The 20,884-nt window shown below is 38.1% G+C and overlaps 1 protein-coding gene and 1 long non-coding RNA gene across 6 annotated transcripts in view; one reads left to right on the top strand and one right to left on the bottom strand.

Annotated features, from left to right (window-relative positions):
* The window catches only part of SYT1 (synaptotagmin 1), a 766,356-nt gene that overhangs the window by 579,076 nt on the left and 166,396 nt on the right, over positions 1–20,884 (top strand). The window lies entirely within an intron of this gene.
* Positions 1–20,884, bottom strand: part of LOC138166378 (uncharacterized) — a 73,117-nt gene that overhangs the window by 23,454 nt on the left and 28,779 nt on the right. Inside the window, exon 4 of one of the 2 annotated variants that reach the window (XR_011169585.1) lies at positions 17,976–18,039. The exons of the other annotated variant lie outside the window; for it this stretch is intronic. This is a non-coding gene — a long non-coding RNA (uncharacterized lncRNA). The remainder of the gene's footprint in view (positions 1–17,975; positions 18,040–20,884) is intronic. 2 annotated transcript variants of the gene reach the window in all.

The following is a 20,884-nucleotide window of genomic DNA, read 5'->3' as shown; positions in this document are numbered from 1 at the left end:
GTCAAAAATATCAAAGTATTTAAAAAAATAATTGTATTTCAATATAATTTGTTTTGTTATAATCCTATGAATTTAAAAGATATTATTCTGAAAAAGGTCTTATAGGCTTCACCAGATTTCCAAAGGGGTTCATGATTCAAAATAGGATAAGAAAACTTATTGAAAACTGATTTTGAGGTGTTTTCTTGTCCTCATTAGGGAAGAAAACAGAGTAACTGGGGTAACTCATATTTCTACTCCAACCAGTATGTTCTCTATCTGTGCATCTCAGATCAACCTGACACCCAAGGGGAAAACTGTTTACTATCTCCCATTTCTGCTGGATGGCAGCTAGGTGGTACAATGGATAGAGCACTAGGCTTGGATTCAGGAAGACTCATCTTCTTGAGTTCGAATCCAGCCTCCAACACTTACTAGCTGTATGACCATGGCAAAGTAATTTAACCCTATTTGCCTCAGTTTCCTCATCTGTAAAATGAGCCTGAGAAGGAAATAGCAAACCACTCCAGTACCTTTGCCAAGAAAACCCCAAATGCGTTCATAAAGATTCAGACATGACTGAAAGAACTGAAACAGCAACAAAATTTCTGTTAGAGAACTTTGCCTCTCAGTCAGCCAGGTGACTTGGCTGTTCCTCAAAACTGTATCAAACATTTTTGTTTTCCTCTTCAAAACATCATAACACAGTCTGAACCTAGATGAGAAGGGCAGCAATTGTTGTAAAGATGGAGAGCCTTAGTTTCTTCTCCAATAAACGCTGCTGAACAAGTGACAGTTTTTTGTTTCCACTCTTGGCTTCCTGACAGGCGATGCAAGACTGAAATGCATCCTCAGACAATTTCTCTTTGAAAGGGCCTTGGGGATCGTTCTAGTGAGGTTCCACCCCCAGCAAGGATTCCCTCTGCATCCTTCCTGCAGATGTTCTTCCAGGCTGTGCCCAATCACTCTTGACGACCCAGAATCCGCTGCCTCACAAGGCAGTCTTTTGGGACAGGATGAATTGTTAGAAAGTTATTTTTATGTTAAAAGTCAGGCTCCATATTATTTCCATCTTTTGGAGGTGCCTGCCAACACTTTTCCATATAATATTCCTTCCATTGTTGGTCTCTCCTTTCCTTAGGCTAAGTCTTAGTTCATTAAAAATGTTTCTTGCCTGACAGTGGGTAGAACAACTTGTTGTTGTTAGTGGAAGTCAAATATTTTGCATATTTATCTCATTTGATCCCCACAGCAACCCTGTGAGCTAGGTGCTATTATTATCCCCATTTTATAGATGCAAAAACTGAGGTTGAGGGAAGTGACTTCTATAGGAAGCTTTTTCCCATCCTTTTAATTCTAATGCTTTCCTTCTAGTGATTATTTCCACTTTCTCCTGTATATAGCTTATTTGTATGTAATTGTTTGTGTATTGTTTCCCATATTAGAATGTGAGGTCCTTGAAAGCAGGGATTGTCTTTTGCCTTTCTCTTTATTCTTATCATTTAGCTCAGTGCTAGGTGAATGTTAGGTGCTTAATATATGCTCATTGACCGACATAACCTCTAAGTGACTACTGGAAAGCAGGTCTTCCAGACACCAAATCCAACACTCTCTTCACTGCTGTACGTGTGCTTTTGGACCCAGCCTAAAATAGCGTTAGCTTCCACAACAACCTAGGGACATTTATGAAGCTTGAAACCAGGTAAATCCCCTAAGTCTTTTTCTCATTAAAAGCTGTTAAACCAGGTCTCCTTAATTCTGTGTAGTTGATTGTTTGAACCCAGCTGCTGATCTTTACATTTATCCCTATTACTCACAGACACTCAGAGTGGGAAGGGACCGAAGTGTTCATCTAGGTCAACCTACACCTGAAGTAGAGTCCACTCTACAAAAACTCCACAAGCAGTTGCCAGGATTTTGCTGTAAGATATCTGGTGAGAGAAAATCCACTACTTCCCAAGCTAGCCCATTTCATTTTGAGGTATCCATAACTATTCAGTAGTTTTTCCTAATATCAAACCTAAATCTTCATAACTAGACAGATAGGTAGAGCAATAGATAGAGTATTTGGGCTGCAGTAAGGAAAACTCACGTTCAAATCCAACCTCAAGCCTTTATTAGCTCTGTAACCCTGTATGAATCTCTTTGCCTCCGTCTACCTACCTCAATTTCCTCAACTGTAGGATGGGGACAATAATATTACCTCGTTGTGTTGTGAGGATCAAATTCAATAATATTTGCAAAGCTAATTATAATTAGATAATATTTGTAAAGCTTAGCACAGGGCCTAGAATGGAATAGGTTTGTTCCTTTCTTCATTCAACTTCTACCCATTGCTTCTAGCTCAGTCTTTTGGGGTATCTTGACCTATTCAATCTGATATTCTAGCCATTCAGTATTAATTTTGAGCCTCAGTTTTCTCATGTATAAAAGGGGGGAAGTAATTGCCTACCATTTAGGATTATTGTGAAGAAAATATAGGTGACTCAGTGAATAGAGTGGCCAGCTCTGGAGTCATAAAGACTCATCTTTGTGAGTTCAAATCCAGCCCTAGACACTTACTAGCTATGTGAGCATGGACAAGTCACTTTACTCTGTTTGCCTCAGTTTCCTCAGCTGTAGAATGAGCTGGAGAAGTAGCAAGCCACTCTGATATCTTTGCCAAGAAAACCCCAAATACCCACAAATGAAACAACTGAACAACAGAAGGAAAACATGTTGTGAGCCTTACAGTGTTATCTAGAGTTATGCTTGGTGAGTTGTTACTAGATAAGCTTGGAAATGTAGTTTGAGGCCTGTGGATGAATTTAAATGCAGACCCTTAACTAACACACTTGCAAATTATTCTTCCATACTGTAAACATTATCCAACATTTATAAATTGTGTGTACCTATTAATTCTTATAAGATAAGGTAGTGACATTGCTTATTTAACTTGTAGTCATAACTTGTATATCTCAGTGAGTGGTGCTACACTCAAAACAGTTACCTTCAGAAGTCATTCATTCCAAAAATGCTGCCACTACTCAAATCAATTTTGTAATTACTTTTCTGTAATTCCTTTAAGAGGCCAGATATATAAATCTTTGTCCTTTAGGGATAGATTTCAAGAACTAGGGTGGCCAAGTTGATTCCAAGCTTATTTGGTGTGAGAAAGACCTGGGTTCAAAACCCATCTCTAACACCTACCAGTTATGTGACCTTAGTCAAACCATTTAACCTCTATATACCTTGGTCAGCTTTCTGGAATTATCTGCTAAGTCTTACTTGGGTTTGCTTGAGCACTGGTGGAGGGGATTCCTATACCAGGACTTAATCAAATAAAGAATATATCTCAGGGTGGCCAGGTGGCTCAGTGAGTAAGACACTGGCCCCAGTGTCGGGATGACCTGGGGATCAAATCTGGGCTCAGATACTTAGCACCACACCCAGAAATAACTAGCTGTGTAACCTTGAGCAAGTTACTTAACCCCAATTGCTAAAAAAAAAAAAAGAACATCTCTTATTATTTAGAGCAGCTAAAAGTAATTTAGAACCAAATAAAATGGGTAATCAAGCTGGGTCATCCTGTTTGGAGTTCAAAGAAGGATGTAAAGACAAGGTAATGCAACTGGTTTTCTTCAGTGATTCTTCTACTGGCTCTAAAAACAATTGCAAAAAAAATACATGTAAGTCATATCTTGCATATGTAAAAGTGTAAAACTCGGGTATTCTGTGTCATGCCCAGAACAACCATGCGTTGTCTGTGATCTATACACATCCTACATTTTATTAGAAGCCAATGGAATGGTTGTTTGGTTGGACTTTAGAGAAAGGAGGCGTAGGATTTTTTAGATGAGTTTTAAATGAAGAGCCAAAGGTGGTTTGAATCTGCATGATTTATAGGCATATTGGTTGGCATGGAGACAAATGTAGAGGTGGAAGTAGAAAGAGGGGACAAACAGAACCCACAAAAGAGATTGAGGAAATAATAAAGACGAGATCAGTCTGCTAAAGGGCTGCTGTGATGTGAAACTGAATTTGGATTGCTATTCAAAATGAGTAGAATTCTGTGTAGGAGGTACATGACCAAAGCTGAAGAGTTGAAAAATGTCTGTTTCAGAATTGCTTTTGGATATTTAATGATGGTTTCCAATTAAGCTGATTTTATATCGTGAACCCTTTTCTTCTTGTTGTTTGGTGAATTGTTTGAATTAAATGCTTTCACCTTCTGTCCTACTCCTGACTAGCATAAAACCTACCCAATGTTTGTTTTGTGAAATCTTAATCCATTACAATCTGTTACCATGCAATTAAAGAAAATGTCAGGAATTGAGTTGTACCAGTTTACTATAGCATTGAGGAAGGAGGTAAATGAGGATGAGCTTTTAAAAAGTTGCTTCAATAATTAAGAGCTAGAGGAAAAAAAATAGAAAAAGAATTTCTTTTAAATGTTGCTAAGTAGAATTGTGGGTTTATTGGTTTATACTCCAAGTAAAAAAAAACTACAGATAAGAAAGGTAATATGGATTCCAGCTTTGAGATAAGAAAGACCTGGGTTTAAATTTTCTTTTCATGGGATGATGTCACAATCTGTCACGATATGAAGGGTATTTGGAGTAAGAGGCCTTGGGTTCAAGTTCAGTTTTTTTTATTTACTAACTGTATGATTTAGTCCCTTCTCTGTGACTTAGTTTCTTCATCTCTAAAAGTAGGGAGGATAAAGTGGACAAGTTCTCTTCCCATTGGAGTCATAGGGTCACAGATTTAGAAGAGGAAGGGAATTCAGAGGCCACTTAAGCCAACCTTTCTATCAGTATCCAAACCTTGATCTTCTCTCTGTGATGCTAGGTTGTAGAAGAAAGTATGCTGATGTGAATTCAGAAGATCTGGGTTCAAATCTCACTTGTGAGACTCCCTATCTGAGTAATCTTGGACAAGTGATTTAACATTTCCTGGTCTCAGTTTCCTCATACATAAAATGAAAGAATAGGATTAGATAGCCTCTGAGTTTCTTTCCCCCTTTTGATCTATATCTCTGCATCTTTCTGCCGTGTTGTTTTTTCTCCATAATTGCCAGACTGAATGCTTGATTGTTTTTTAGCTTTTCTTCTGATGGCAACCTTGCCCTCAGATTTGCCCCCTTTCTGGGCCCTCTCTGACTGCCCTGTCTTCCCTGAGGCTCAGTGATGACAACTCTTCATAGCATTTAAGGGAGGGACATAGCTTGTCTTTTCATGGGTAGAATTTTATTCCCTCTCCTGTTTTCAGGATCCTTCCTAATGATACCCAATATTTCCTTGACATTTTTGGCCTCAGCATTACTTTTTCAGCCCTTAATGTGGCGTTTCTTACTTAGTGATATATTCCTTAAATTTAAAAAGAATCATTCCTCTCTGCAACATCTAAAAGAAATGTTATTTATACTTTATTTTCCTGTACCTCTTAATTATTGAACATATTTTTTAAAGTCAGTGCTCATTCCCTACCTTCCTTGATATACTAGTAGGTTATGCCAATTCAGTTTTTGACATTTGCTTCTTGCATACTGTTATATTCAGTCAATCAACAATTATTAACATATAATTATAATAACATAATAATCAACATAATTATATAAAGTATAATAACATAATAATCAACAATTATTAATAAGTGCTTATTATACAGCAGGAAATGTGCTAAGAGATAAGCATACAAAGAAAATGAGAAAATAGCCCCTGACTTCAAGAAGCTTGAATTCTAATGGGGGAGAAAATACATAAATAGGAACATACAAGATAGATATGGTATATGGGAGGTAATCTGAAAGAGGAAGTCATTTGTAGCTGGGAAGACCAGGAAAGGCTTCCTGCAGAAGGTAGGCTTTTGAGCTAACATTTCAAGGAAGCTAGGGAAGGTTAGAGATGGAAGGGAAGAGACAGAATATTCTAGGCATACAAGACAGCCAGTGAAAAACCACTCTTGGATAGTGTGTACCACATAGCCCCATACTATGGTATTACGAAATAACTGAATCTTAGCATTGGAAAGTCCTCCAATTGAACCCACATCCGTAAAAGAATCCCCATAGCTTATTCTCCATAAATGGTTGTCTGCTTTCTAGGGGGAATACACTCTTTATTAAGGAAGCCTATTCTACTATGGGATAACTAATTGTTATCAAGTTTCTCCCCATCACAAAGCTACCATTGCAACTACCTTTGCAACACCATGGCTCCTGATCTGACTTTTTGGGGCAAGACAAACATATGATGGCCTTTCACAGACTTGAAGACTTCCTATCTCCCTTAAATCTTGTCTTCTGCAGCCTTAAGATCCCTGCTTCCTTCAAACTGTCCTTCTATAGCATGAACTCAGTTCCTTCAACCTTCCTGGTTGTCCTCAGGACATCTGTACATTTTCCAGATGATCAATGTCTTTCCTAATCTGTGTCATGGAAAATCGAACAAAATACTCCAGTTATGTGATCTGATCTAACTAGATTAGCGCATAATGCTTTTATTCTTTTCTTAGACCAAATCTATGATGTGTTCTAAGAAATTCCCAATGAGGAAACTCACTCTACCAATGCAGATCAGAACCTGCTCTAAAATTTACTGTTGTAGAGAGATGCACAAAGAACTGAGAAGCTATTTACCCAAGATAGCATAGCCAGTGTGTGCAAGAGGCAGAACTAGACCCCAAGTCTTTCTGATTCTAAACTGTTCCTTCTCAGTAAATTCTAATCTCTTTGAGAGAAAGGACGCATGTGTGTGTGTGTGTGTGTGTGTGTGTGTAGGTGCACTTACCCCAGCACTTACCTGCCACATAGTAGGTCTTTAATAAATGTTGGAAGATTGACTTTTCTACTTGGCACTTCCTGACTTTATACATAATGTTATCAGATATGATGCTGTTTTGTTTAGTAATTGATATATATACATCTGTCTCAACAGCCAATGAACGGGCTTCTTGTGAGCCCAGAGCATGCAATTCTATTTCTTTGGCTATCTAAAAGGTTTATCTTTGCTGGGCATACAGAGAGTGATCAGTCAGTACCTTTTGTTTAGTAGACTGATCTGCAGGGAGTAGTTTACAGCAACTACCAAGTCCCTTTCTTGGGTCATGAATGATAACTTAGAGTCCAAAACTCAACTATAGGTTGGATACTTTCCGCTAAATGCATTGGTCTTCCCGAAGTCCAACCATCTTTCTTAACACCCAGATATAATCAGGGTTTAAGAAAGAGTAATGAGAGGGGAGGGGCTGGAACCAGAATGGAATTGTTCCATGTCTAAGAGGAAGCATAGCTAACAAATGAAGGGGAAAGAAGCTGAGCATATTTATAGGCAATGCTGCCTTATGCTCTATGTCACCTGTTATCATTATATAACTAATGTACTATTTTAGCACACACACAAAGAAAAGGCTTAAATTTCTTTAGAATATTTATTCAGAGCCACAGCCTGTGCCCAATGAATTCATAAGTTAATTGATTAAATTTATCAAGTAGTGATTCACTTCCGCCATTTTGGCCATCCAATTTGGCCAAGAAGTGAAGAGTATGGATTACTTTTCTATACCTTTGGTAGCAAATGGCATTCTCAGTATCTTCCCACTACCATCTTCACCTGTTCTCCCCAAATTTTATGTAAATTAGAATGCTAAATAGCAGTGCAGTGCCCTGGGAGAGTTGGAAAAATCTCATTCCATTTCAAAAAAAATAAATGGTGAAATCGGCATCATTCACTTAAAGCTGGAAGGAGCCCAGAGGCCAATCCTGTGTAACTCTCTCATTTTGCTGATCAAGAAATGGAACTCCGCATTGGGTAAAGTGACTTGCCCAGGGTCAGAAAGGTAGGATGCACATCAGAGGCAGAATTTAAACCTAGAATCTCTGAATCAAACTCAGTTCTCTTTCCACTGCGCCATGCGCCTGATTCCTACTCTTCTCCCTTTTGATTTCCTCTCTCATTCTCTTTTCTCTTCCCTTTTTCTTCCTTCTATTCTTTCTCCTCTCCAGAAGAAAAAGAAAAGAAGGAAACTATTCAATTCCTTTTTTTTTGCTCCACTTTAATTCCTGACTAATTGATTGATAAAGAAAGGATTGGTCCAGTGTTCTCACTGAGCTCTACACATGCTTGACTGGGAACAATACAGAATATACAGCTTCTATTGTATCTACCTACTGCTGGAGGTAAACAGTGGCTGCCTGAGGTAGAACTGTGAAGTTTGTCTTTGCAAACATTTGGGATATTCTTTCTCTTATTCCAGAATAAGACTCCTTCCTACAGGTACTCAGTAGTCTAACTTCCTCCCCCTCCAAGTCAAGTCAAGAAGCATTTATTAAGCACCTACTCTGCCAGTCAGAAGACTAAGCCAGAAAGTAAAAAAAAAAAAAAACAGTCCCTCCCCTCAAGGAGTTCACAGTCTAATGGGGGAAACAGCAAAAAACAACTATGTACAAACAAGATGGTTGGGGTAGCTAAGTGGCACAATGAATAGAGCACTGACCCTGGAGTCAGGAGGACCTGAGTTCAAATCCAGCCTCAGACACTTAACACTTACTAGCTCTGTGACCTTGGGCAAGTCATTTAACCCCAACTGCCCTACCTTCCTCCCTCCAAAAAAAACAAACAAAAAAAGAACCTAAAACAAACAGGATGGTTGCAGGTTAAGTTGGGGATACTTAGAAGAAAGTCATCAAAGTTAGGGAGCATAAAGAAATGCTTTTTAAAGAAGGTGGGATTTTAGAAAAGGGCCCAATAGTTGTTTTTACATTAGTGTGTGTTAGAAATTGTGGCACAGAGTAGGAACTTAATAAATGCTTATTCCCTTCTCCTTTCCCCTTCCCAAATCAAGCAAACCTTTATTAAGTTGTTACTATGGGCCAGGCAAAGTGGATACCAAAAAAAAACTGCAAAACAAAACAAAAGATGTCACCGCCCTCAAAGAGCTTATAATCTAATCGTGGAGATGACATGCAAATATATATACATATGTATGTATTCACGCACATATATACATACATGTACTACATATATATGCACATGTGTGATTATCTTCTATTTATCCTATAAACTCAGCAAGCTAATTATATGATAAATAGAAAATAATCAACAAAGGGAAGGCTTTAAAATTGAGAGGGGTTAGGGAAGACTTCCAGGAAAAGATGGGATTTTAGTTGGGATTTATAGGAAGTCAGGGATGTCGGGTGGAGAGGAAGAGGGAGAGTGGTCCAGGAATGGAGAGCCAGAGGAACAGCCAGGAAGCCAATGTCACCGAATGGAAGAGTTCTTGTCAGAGAGTGACATATAAGAAGACTGGAGAAGTAGGAGGGGGCTAGATTATAGAAGACTTTGAATGCCAAACAGAGCATTTTGTATTTGCCCCTGGAGGCAATAAGGAGCCACTGGAGTTTATTGAGTAGGGCAGTGATATGATTGGACTTTTGCTTTAGGAAAATCATTTTAGTGTCTGAATGGGGGATAGACTGGAGGAAGGAATGACTTGAGGCAGGCTATTGCAATGGTCCAGACATGAAATTGTCTCTTAACAGTGAAATAACAAATTTCTTGATTTCTTAAAGAAAGTTTAGGTGTCAATGAGCAAGGTAGGCAAGATTTCCCAGGAAATCCTTGTTCTTCTTCTTGGTGGTGGTGATGGTGATAGTGCAGCTACTGTTGTTGCCTTTGCTGCTATTGTTTTTTAATGTGTGTGTGTGAATCTCTATAATATATTTAAAAGGGTTTTGCCAATCCTAAAGTACTATATAAAAATGAATATGTATTAAAAATGAAATTATTACTAGTAGAAACCTATAGTATCATTATCTTTGCCTAACTTTACAAAATTATTGAGAGGGCACCTTTTCTTTTTAGAATAATATTCCACTCCTACTATACATTCAGGGCATCTAGGTGGTACAGTGGATAGAGTGCTGGACCTGTAGTCAACAAGACTCATCTTCCTGAGTTCAAATCCAGCCTCAGACACTTAGTAGCTGTGGGACCCTTAGCAAGTCACTTAATGCTGTTTACCTTAGTTTCGTCATTTGTAAAATGAGCTGGAGGAGGAAATGGCAAACTATTCCAGTATCTCTGCCAAGAATACCCCCAATGAGATCACGAAGAGTCAGATACAATTGAAACAACTGAACAACTATACATTCTCACAGGTGATTAAAGTGCCCAAATTATCATTTTTCTTTTCAAATGAAACATAATTGGCTCACATTCAGGAGTAAATTTCAAATGGATCAAGGAAACCCAGCTGTATGCATGGGTGAGCTTCTCAAAGGAGCACATGTGATATACAATCCTGGCCAATTCCATCAAAAAGATCCATCAAAGTCTCTGCTTAGAAGCTTATAGATTGTGGTCATAGGTCAGTGTTTACAGAAAGTTAATTAATTGCTCTAGGCTCAAATTTTACTGTTATTCAATAGGCTGACAAATTGCTTTCCTGGCTTTGTCTTCGATTCTAGTGTCAATATATATTGTTGTTTTTGTTTTAAATTAGTATATACAAATTGCCTAGATATAGCATAAACGATACTAACTTTTGAAAGACAGAGTGTGTATTACATACTTATGCATATATACACACACATGCACATGCAGATATATACATATGTATATGTACATATACAGATATGTGAGTGTGTATGTATTTGTACACATGCAGATATCTGTGTATATCTGTATTCGTGTACACACATGTTATATGTATGCATTACAATACATATGTGTTTATCATATATACATATGTTACACATACACACTTATATGCACCATATGCAACCGTGTATGGGTATTACAACATGTGTATAACATACTATATGTGTGAGTTCCTATTGTGTTACATATTACATACATCTATCATGTATGTGTACATTTGCATTGTGTATGTGTATTACATATATGTTCCATGTGTGTGCATGCGCATATACATCTGTGTGTCCCCCATTAGAGTGTGAGCTCTTTGAAGGCAAGGACTGTCTTTCACCTTTCACCTGTCCTTATATCTCTAGAGCTTAGCACAGTACTTAACATTGTAGGCTCTTGATAAATATTAACTGATTGATTAACTGACATATCAATATGTGTGTATATATACATATCTGTATATGTGGGTTTACATATATATACAGATCTGTATGTGTGTGTGTACTTATTGTCTTTCAAAAGGTAATATACACAATGTCAAGAGGAAAAAAAATTCATGATCATTCAGACAGGAGTTCAGCCAATGAATAAAAATAAGAAACAATCAGTGGAATGGAAATTGTTTTGCTTTGTTGTCTTGTTTTAAAACAGTAAAAAGTATTTTTAGACACCTTAAATCATGAATAGTGGATGCAGAGAGCAGACTTTGAAATGCCAGCAGGAGAGTAAATCAACATGCACGTTTTAACTTGTAGACTGAGAAGAGAGAGGCACTTCTTCTTAAGGTCATTGGCTTTTCGTGCTGCCTAATCTTGTCATTTTGTTTACACTGAGGACTCATCTGAAAATAGTATCAGGGTAATGGCTCTGTCAGCACCACCAAGGAACTGCTTAATTTTAGGGTAATGTCTGCTATTTTTTTTTGCCAGTGTAGACAGTGCTTTATAAACAGCATTGAGAATATTCTGGGATTTGGAAAAGCAAGTACAGACTAAATTTAGAAGATGGAAAATAATTTGGGTAGGGGTAATGATTTGGCACCAAGCCAAGAATCTATACACCTGGCCAATTTCACGGCCTCCACTCTGTGTCTGGATTTGCCCCATCTTGAGACACAGGAGGATGCAGTAGATAAGATAGAGCTTTAACATCCTGCCACCAACAGTGGTCACTTTTACAACCCTGGATAAATTGCTTAATCTCTCTAGGCCTCCATTTCTTTATCTGTAAAATGAGGTTAATAATACCTGCACCATGGAGTTCTCCTGAGGCTTGCGCTAGTGAAGGCATGTAAAATGCTTTGGAAATCTTAAAGTACTACAAACATGTGACCTGGTTTTAGCATCTTAGCTTATTGGGAGCCTACAGCCCAGTTCCTCTTCCCAAATACTCACACACACACACACCACAGATGAGAGAATAGACTATATTCTGATCCCAATTCAATCTCGTTACTAGGCTTCACAGCCACGTCTCAGCTTTCTGGTACCATGTGTACATATTTTCCAACCACTAGCTGGAGATAACTGTATCTTTGTGTGTTTCCTGTGTTTCAGACAGCAATAAAGTCATCCAGGGGTAGAAAACCTGTGACCGATAGCCCATATGTGACCGTCTAGGTCCTCAAGTGCAGTCCTTTGACTGCCCTGCACTTGAGGACCTAGAGGGACACAAGTTTGGATTCTGTCAAGGAGATGACTGTACCCAGAAGGAACTAGTGTTTTTCCTACTAGTACTTCTGACCTGCCATGTGTCCCCAAAGCCAGAGTAGAAAAAAAAGAAAAGGAGATATCAACAGAGCAGGGTATCACTGGGATATTAGGCAAGTGAATGCTAGAAGGAAGTGTAGGAGAGTGAATGGAAAAGAGTTTGAGTATATTAATGAGTTGGATGGTGAATGGATAAATGAGAATATGCAGAGAAACTAAGTTCATAACAACAAGAACCAAGTGATTCTTCTCTGTATCTCCCCAGGTACCTAATACCCCCACACACAGTACTGTGTGCATAGCAGATGCCTAAAAATGTTTGTTGATTTGGATCAATAAGGAGAAAATAGAAGCTAAGAAAAAATTAATTAGTATTTGGGGTAGCTGTAATTATTTGTAACTTATAATTATATATATTGTGTGCTCTAAGTTTGACTGAATAAGAAAACTAGCTAGTAAAATGTGGGTGGGGAAGACTCATTTTTTAAATTTAATTTTATCTTAATTTATGGAATAAATTAATAAGAAATTCAATAACATAGTATAATAAAAAGATGATTGCACATGAAACTACAAATCTGTATAACTTACTATTACTTTTAAATATACAATAAAGTTGTCATGTAAATTTCTTTTTTTCCCTTCCCTGCCCCCTGCCCTAGAGATGGCTACCATTAGACATAGATAGACAGATACATAGATAGATGCATAGATACATATAGATATATACATATACCTAGACTAATAGATATTTAAATGCATCAGACTTTCTAGCCTTTCTAAGAGTTTATAAAAATGAATAAGCCTACAGGCATGCCATCAAATCAGAAAACTGGACTGCCTCCATGCCTTACCAGCTTGAATCACCGATCCTTCACAGCATTCTCAAGTAACCGGCCCATGATATCATAACCACACAGGCTAGATTATGAATTAAACAAGAGCAAACAACGATTAGCACCTCTCTGTGCAGAACACTAAACCAAGGTACTACAGTAGAAATGACTTTGTATATATTTTGTCTGTGTGCCTGTTAATAGAATGTAAGCTTCCTGAGAAGAAAGATAGTTTTATTTTTGTCTTTCCCTCTCCAGTACCTGCAGTGTCTGACCCATAGCAGCCACTTGATAAATAGATTCAAATAAATTTTTGAGGTCTATATGTGAAATATGGAAATATTATCTGTCCATCTCTGAAAGAGGATGAGTTTTTGATGTAGAAATATGGTCACTAGGTCATTTCTCTTTTTTTCTTTTTGCTTTTTAGAGGGAAAAATGCAGGGCAGTTGGGGTTAAGTGACTTGCCCAAGGTCTCACAGCTAGTAAGTGTTAAGTGTTTGAATTCAGGTCCTCCTGACTCCAAGGCTGGTGCTCTATTCATTATGCCACCTAGCCACCCCAAGGCCATTTCTTGATATATGTTTGATAGGAATGACATTGTTGTGGTATGTATTGATTTGTTGTACTGTTTTTACTCTTTCCTTATGCATTCTGCATTGATCCCTAAGTATTTATGATAATATCCTTCAAAAAGTCAAGTTCTGCCAGTGCTCCTGTGTTTCAGACAGCAATAAAGTAATCCGGGTTAGAAAACCTGTGAACGATAGCCCATATGTGACCCTCTGGGTCCTCAAGTGCAGTCCTTTGACTGCCCTGCACTTGAGGACCTAGAGGGACACAAGTTTGGATTCTGTCAAGGGGCTGCACTTGAGGACCTAGAGGGCCACATGTGACCACGAGGCCACAGGTTCCCCACCCCTGCAGTTGTCCTTGTTTCATTCTTCTGGGGGAAATGAGAATACTGAATTCCTTAAGACTGGGCAAAAAAAAGTTATAAATAATCCAAAAAGAAAATTCAAACCTGGTAAAAATGAAGGACCTTTCTACAGAGTGTTAAAACTGAAATATGGCATATGCTACCCCCATGAATTTGCCTTTCAAAGTTCCATAAGCAGTTCGGCATCTTATAAAGCCAATTGCAGCTGCTGAATGCCAGTGCAATCCCCACTTCTTTTCAGTCTTCAAATCCTTGTTATTTTTGAAACACAAAATTGCTGCCTTCCAACCTTCTGGTTTTCATAGTCTTTTTTACTTAAAATTTTGAAAAAGAAATAAAATAAACCTTTGGACAGATTTCCCACAAAATTGTTTTTGAGTTCCCTGCTTTATTCTCTGTTTTACTTAATGGATCAGTCTTCATTCAGCATGTGGTAGGTTTCTGTAATCTTATTTTTAAAGAAGGCCCAGAAGTATACGTAAAAGGACCAAGCACATTTTGCATCAATTCTAACCCACATGTGAAAGGATTTCCAACTGCAACATACAAATGGTCAGTAATCTTGCTTATATCTGAAGACTTCCAAGGTAGACAACATATCACCTCTCCAGGAAACCTCTTCCAAATTTGGCCAGCTCTAAGTGTTAGGGAGATTTTTCTGACATCAAATCAAAAATTTCCTTTTCTCAGCTTCTGCCCATTGTTCCAGGTTCTCCCTCATGCAGACAAACAGAACAAATATAATCCTTCCTCCATATGCCAGCCCTTCAAAATAAAGTATCCTCTATTTCTCCAGTCTTCTCCATTTTCATCCTTCCAACTTAAGGCTATTTAATAGAAACACACTTAAATTGCCATTGTTTATGCCTTGCTGTGAAATCTGAAAGCAAGATCATATTTTTAAAAAAGGCATAGGGGAACGTCACAGCAGCATTGGGTATGGGGACACTGGTGGAACTGTGTGAGGAAAGGAAGATAAACAGTCAGATTTAGAAGCACTACAGATAAACTTTACAGTTTTATCCAGGCCCAACCAGGATTGTGAAATAACCAAGTACTTCTTTCCAGTTCAGAGGAGTCTATACCTTTAGTGGCTATCGGGAAAACTTTGCCGAAATCTCTTCCTTAGAGGCTTACATGTCTTACATGTTTTCCTTAGAAACCCTTGTTTGTCTCTGTTCTGGGTTTTATATGTAATAAAACTGTAAGATTCAACTGACAGCCTATCCCAGGTTATGACCCAAAGCAGAAATCCAGCATTCAAAATGTCCTTCCTTATACAATTATGAGAGGCAGCTGGGTGGTGCAATAGATACAGCATCATCCCTGGAATCAGGAGAATCTAAGTTCAGATGTGACCTCAGGCACTTACTAGCTGTGTGACCCTGGGCAAGTCACTTAACCCTGTTTGCCTCAGTTTCCTCATCTGTAAAATGAGCTGGAGAAGGAAATGGCAAACCACTCCAGGATCCTTACCAAGGAAACCCCAAATGGGGTCATGAAGAGTTGGGCACAGCTTATACGACCAACAACAAAAATACCATTATAAAGCATTTCTCTTATTTAAAGAGGCAGTGTAGTGAGTGAGTAGATAGGGTGCTGGGATTGAAGTCTGTAAGACGTGGGTTCTGCTATGGCTTCTGTCATGTATTAGCTATGTAAGCCTGGCCAGGTCCCTTGAATTCCAATCCAACAAACATTTAATCAGTGCCTCCTAAAAGTCTGGCTCACGTTTCATGTCAAGGAAGTAAAGACAAAAAAAGAAACAGTCCTATATGCCTTGGGCAGCTTCCTAAGATTTATCTACAAAGTCACAGACAGGTAATGATTTGCGTCAATGGAGTGCTGGGATCTCTCACAAAGGTCCCTTTCATCAAAATCTTATCACCTTCCTCTATTGTATGTGTGAGTTACTAAAGAGCAGGGACCCCTTAATTAAACTAGATGTGGAATCTTACAGCATTCCCTGAATTCTCAAGAATTCTCTCCTGGGTGCAGCTAGGTGGTACAGTGAATAGACTCTGGCCCTGGAGTCAGGAGGACCTGACTTCAAATCCAGCCTCAGACACTTAACACAAAAACTAGCCATGTGACCTTGGGCAAGTCACTTAACCCCAATTGCCCTTCAAAAAAAAAGTCCCCCCCCCGCAAAAAAAAAGAATTCTCTCCTGGTGACAATGGTTCCCTTGCTTCTAGGACCATAATAGTCAACAGAAGGTATGATTTGGGAGGCTAATCTCATTCTACAGTCAAAAATGTGCGCTATTATTTTCTGTGTTATAAACAGGTTTGGTAAGAGTCTTCATATAGATTAAAAAAAAATATTTCAACAGTGATTCTTTTTCTTCTCCCACATTGGGGAAAAGGAAATTGCCCAATCATCTTTGCAGCTGGAATTGGGATTGCAGACCATAGATGGGAAGACATAAATGCATCCTAATGAAGCTTACTTGGTCCAGAGCTGCTGCTATTGGAGTTCTATTTGAGTCTGAAATAAGTATTTATTGGGGTAAGAGTAGAAGTCACCAGGGGATGCATTTGGAGATATGACGTGTAACATTACCTCTGTGAACAGTCTCAGGGATCAGGTCTTCTCTCAGGTCCTCATGTTTCATATGTAATGAACTTGGTGCCCTGGTCTTTAACATAAGTAACTGAAAGCAGAATTTGGCTCATCATCTATAATTTCTCCCAAGAAGATAATGTTTGAGACTTTGTTTTATCATCCTTGAGTGCCACCTGACCAGTCATTTGTCCTTTCCCTGAACATGAACTGGAACTGGGATTGGAACATAGATTGGAAATGGGAATAGGTCTAGAGGTTGAACATGGGGAATACAGAGAGAAGAATTTGAGATTTTTTTCTTTGCCAATGCTGACATCCTGACCTTTTTATGTACAAAATTCCATTTTTGCTCCTTTTTCCCCTTGACCACTTTTCTCTAAGTAACAAGGTGTTCTCTTAGTTATACACCCACACACACACACACACACACACACACACACACACATACATATACATATACATATATATACAGCCTCCTTTTCAACCAAAACAATGTGTACTTGACTTCAGCACTGAGGGTAGAAATGTTTCACTCCCTAATTTCTAACACTTAGACACCTACATGTAATCTTTATAAATTGTTATAATATTAAGAGTTCTTGATATCATGTATTTAGAGCTGAAAGGGACATCAGGTGTCATCCCCTCATTTTAGAATAAGTTAAATGGTTGGTCTAAATGTATTTGTCTTGAAAGCGTGGGAAAGGGATCTTAGACCAGTCTCCTCGTTTGACTGATGAGGGAAACAAGGACGTATTAATGATCAGATCAAAGTCACATTGATAACCATTGACAGGATTGGGCTTCAAATCAATGTCCCCTTGATTCCAAATCCAGCATCCTTTCCACTGTAAATAAATACTTGCTCCAAAAAGTGGTTGGTCCTAATACCATCTTTTACAGCTTATTGTAATAGAGAATTACAATCCCTAGGGCCCTTAGGCACCAAGAATTGAGAGATCTTTCTCCTTTTAATGTGTGATATTATAACAATAATAGCCAGCAAGAGCACTGTGGGCTCATACTAAGAAACTTTAAAAATCTTATTACTGTACTTTTTAATGGAAAGCAGGCCTACTCTTCTATTCAAATGCTAGCAGATACTTTTATAGATAGTTAAGATTTTTAAAGCATTTATAGAAATTATCTTAGGTGACCTTCACAATAAGAAAACTAAAGCTCAGAGAGTTTAAATGACCTGACCAAGGTCACACAGCTGGCAGGTGTCCAAAGCAGAATTCATTCCCATATTCCCTTGACCACAAGTCCAGCGATCAATCCATTACAACACATTGCCTGTTATTTTGTTACAAGTACCTGGAAACATTTTAATTCAGACTCATCTATTATCATCCCGTGAATACAGCAAAGACTTAAAAAGCTATAAAAGAAAAGAAAAAAAAACAGATTCAGAAAATACATAAAATATGTCCATTGTAAATTGAGTGAAACTTTTAACAAAGATAAAGTAAAAGAAAAAGAATTTGTGGGGCAAAAACCGACAGCGTTGAATGAAATAAAAAATCATGACAAAATAATATATTCCTCACCTAATAACTTGAGAATAATAGCCTCACATAATAACTATAATAATATAACCCAAGAGGAAGGGGGTACAGTGATGTGGGGGAGAAAATAATATACTACATAAAGTCATTTTTTCAATAGGCTAGCATAGCCTTAAAAGCATCAAGTTATGGCACATATGATCCAATTGATTTGTCACCAAAATCACTCAAATCCACTAAATTCTATGAAAATGTGATCTAGCTATTCAAAAGCACTCTTTATTGTAAATTTCAAGCCTTTAAATGCTTTGTAATGCCTAAAATATATCCTTCTGGTCTTGTGAATTACTTGTGATCTCCCTAATTGTCAGGGATCTAATTGTCAGGGCAGAGAGTTGAGACCAAAATTGAAATCCTAGTCTCCTGGTCATTCATAACGAAATGCCAACCAGATGAAATGAAGTGTAAACGAAATCTCCAGGGAGATTCCAGAAACAATGGCAGTCAACTAAAATGGTCTTAATGGAAAAGCTGGAAAATGGAGATATGGATTCCGGGTTAACAGGCATTTGTGGGTTGTGGTATACAAGAGTCTTCTTCATTCAGGTGCTCTGTTTAGCTCTGGCTGGTTATCTGAGTTAGTCTAAGCTTCAGAGCACCATTATCGGGGGTTGAATACTCAAACTTAGGCTCAAGAAGTATCTACAGATGATTTTTATGTTTACTAAAGCTTGTTTTTGTTTGAAACTTAAGAGTATAAGAGTCATGGGTTTCTTTCTAAGAAGCAAAACAAGACTTCTGCTTGGTAATCTTCTAGTTTCCTTGGAGGGTAGATAGATAGATACATAGATATATGCCTTAGTGTGCCATTTTGGTAGTCTTTCTTTGCCTGTGGCTCTCATAATGAAAAAGATTAAATCCTTGCCTTTTCTTTCTATTTTGACCATGTTCATCATATCTTTGCCTTTCTCTCAGACAAATGTAGTTTGTTAAGGAAGATTAAATAAAGGGCAAAGAAGCAGCCTGCCACAAGAGATAAAGGGATGGCCTTGGAGAAAGGAAGAGTTGGTTCAAGTCCTTCCTCTGAAGGGAATGGCAAACGACTCCGATATCTTTTTCCAAGAAAGCCCCAGATGAGGTCACAAAGAGTTCGACACAACTGAACATAACCAACCAAGTGCTTTATGGCAGCTAGGTGGCACAGTGGATAGAGCACCAGGCCTAGAATCAGAAGGACCTGAGTTCAAATTCACCATTAGACACTAGCTATGTGGCCCTGGGCAAGTCACTTAAGCCTGTTTGCCTCAGTTTCCTCATTTGTAAATGTACTAGAGAAGGAAATGGCAAACTACTCCAGTATTATTAACTTGGATAGTTAGAACAGTATTTGATAGTACTTTAGTACTGATAGTACTTTGCAAAGAGCTTCATTAATTATGTATAAGTGAATCATATATACATATACATACATGCATATATATATACATACATCCTTACATATACTGATGTATAAATATGTATGTATATTGTTACAACAACCCAGGGAGATAAAAGCTATTATTATCCCCATTTTACAGATGAGAAAATAAAAGCTGAGGGACTTGGCTATGGGCATACACCAATAGGTGTCTGAGGTGGCATTTGAACTTGGGTCTTCCTGAGTTCAGGACAAATGTTCTATGTACTGTACCACCTACCTGCTGAAAAAAATAGGTAGTTTATCAACTTTGCAGATACGCTAGAAGGATAGATACTAGGTAGGTGCAAAAGTTTAGGATCTAAAAATATCTCAAGAGGGTTTGGGGCCCATTCAAATAAGATGAAGTTGAATTGAAAATACATAAATTTGATGAGGATAAATGCAAAATGTTATATTTGGTTCAAAAAAATCAACTTTACAAGTGCAAGATGGAGGGGGGCGGTTCCTGACTAGTTAGCAATGTCTTAGAAAAAGATCTCCAAATGTTAGAGGTCTGCAAATTTAATATGAATCAACAGTGTGATATGGTGGCCAGGAATGGTAAAGTGATATTAGATCACATTAAAAGAGAATGTGTCCAACACTACAGTTTCAAGGAAGTCTACTTTGGTCAGACCATATATGGAATGTTGTGTTCAGTTCTAGGCACCATATTTTGAGAAGCAAGTTTATAAGGTGGGAGAACTCCAGAGGAGGGTGTCTAGGACAATGAAATGCCTTAAGATCTTATGATATAAAGATCATTTGAAGTAACTTGAGATATTTAGTCCTGAAAAGAGACCTCAAGGGAACGTGGTGTCCTTCAAATATTTGAAATTTGAAAATATATGTAGAGGAATAATTACACTTGTTCTCATTGGTCCCAGAGATCAGAACTAGGAGCAATGGGACAAAGTTACAAAGATATACACTTTGGCTTGCATTTAAAAGAAAACTTCCTAAAAATTAGGACAATTGAAATGGACAGTCTCTGAAGGGAGTAGACTCCCCTTCACTTTGGGTCAAGTGATGAAGGATGATTGTTGGGTAAATCACAGAGCAGAGTGCTCTATTGAGGCCTGAGTTGGAATAGGGTCTGAGGTCTGACTTCTGACTCTGAGGTCCCTTCCTATTCTGAGATTCTATATGAAGAGTCTACTTTTTTTAACCCTGCAAGACAGCAGGGAATCCCTAAAATACTCATATTTTTCTTCTCTCCTTGCTCCAGAGAGAACCAAAAAAAGGTGTCTTGCAAATGC

The sequence above is a fragment of the Petaurus breviceps genome, unplaced genomic scaffold (assembly GCF_028583685.1).
Source record: "Petaurus breviceps papuanus isolate PSGF00001 unplaced genomic scaffold, PetGlider_PUasm1.0 221, whole genome shotgun sequence".
Classification (NCBI taxonomy): Eukaryota; Metazoa; Chordata; class Mammalia; order Diprotodontia; family Petauridae; genus Petaurus; species Petaurus breviceps.
Note: the sequence above shows the minus strand (reverse complement) of the source record. Positions and strands in the feature narration are given on the sequence as shown.